This window comes from Aedes albopictus, chromosome 2, assembly GCF_035046485.1.
Source record: "Aedes albopictus strain Foshan chromosome 2, AalbF5, whole genome shotgun sequence".
Lineage (NCBI taxonomy): Eukaryota > Metazoa > Arthropoda > Insecta > Diptera > Culicidae > Aedes > Aedes albopictus.
Window position 1 is genome coordinate 513,196,784 of NC_085137.1, and position 1,298 is coordinate 513,198,081.

A 1,298-nucleotide genomic window follows, 5' to 3' on the forward strand; every position below is an offset into this window, starting at 1 on the left:
TATCCACGAAAATTAAAACTGTTTTGTTAATTTAACCATCAAAACAAAGGTATTGGATTCCAATAAAATCACGTTATACTCAGAAAAATGAGCTCTTTCAATTAGGCTATAGAAAATAACAATATTTTATTCACTAAACAACCCAATTCTAGACCCAATTTCATTTAAAACATTTATCCAAGATTTTTTTTCTTCCGGGATTCATCCAGAAAATCCTTCTTAGAAATCCTCCAGGATTTTCTTCTTGGGAGTCATCCAGGAAATTCTTCTATGGACTCCTTCAGAAATTTCTTCTCGAACTTCTTTCTGGATAACATCCAGTAATTCGTCCTTCTGGGAATCGTCCAGCAATGACTTCCAAAATTCGTCTGTAGTACCTTCCGGCGTTCCTTCCGGGGTTACCACCAGGAATTTCTTCTGGATTTAGTCCAGGAATTCCTTTCGAGATTCAAACAGAAATTCCTTCTAGATAATTCTCTAGGAATGCTAGCATTTACCCAGATTCAATCTGATGATTCCTTTAGATAACTCTTTCAGGAACTCCTTCCGGGATTAATCCAGGCATTCCTTTCAGGTGATTCTATCGGGTGATTCTTCAGGAATTCCTTCATCGAAATCCTTTTCAAATTCCTTCACGCATTACTTCAGAAATAGCATTTAGGGATTCTTCCAGAAATTTCGTCAGAAGATTTCTCAGTGATTCTTCAGATGATTCTTCCGTGGATTACTGCTGGGATTTTAACGAGCATATTCGCATAGTTGACGTCTGAGGCTTCCTGTAGAAATTCTTTCTGGTGATACCTACAGGAACTCCTTCCAAAATTCGTCTAGATGATCCTTTCGGGATTACCACCAGGAAGTTCTTTCAAGATCCGGCCATAAATTCCTTCAGGGGTTATTCTAGGATTTCCGTTTGGATTTTTTTTTCAGGAGATTCTTGCAGACATTTCTACTGGAGATTCCTGCTGGAAAATATTACGAGTTCCCCAGAAATTATTACTGGGATTTCCGTCAAAATTGTTTCTAGGATTCCTTCAGGAATTTTCAGTGATCCTTCCAGGTATCCCTTCATGGGGCTTTTCCAGATTTTTCACGAACTTGTATTTGGCTTCCAGTATTTCCTTCCGAGATTCATCAAGAAATTTGTCCTGGGATTCCTCTAGGTTTTTTTTTAATTCGTCAGTAATCCCTTTCAGGGTTCTTTCACGAAATCCTTCTGGGACCTGTACAGAAATTCCTTTTAAGATTTGTCCTGAAATCCACTTCGAGATACAAACAAAAAGTATTTCCGGGGATCC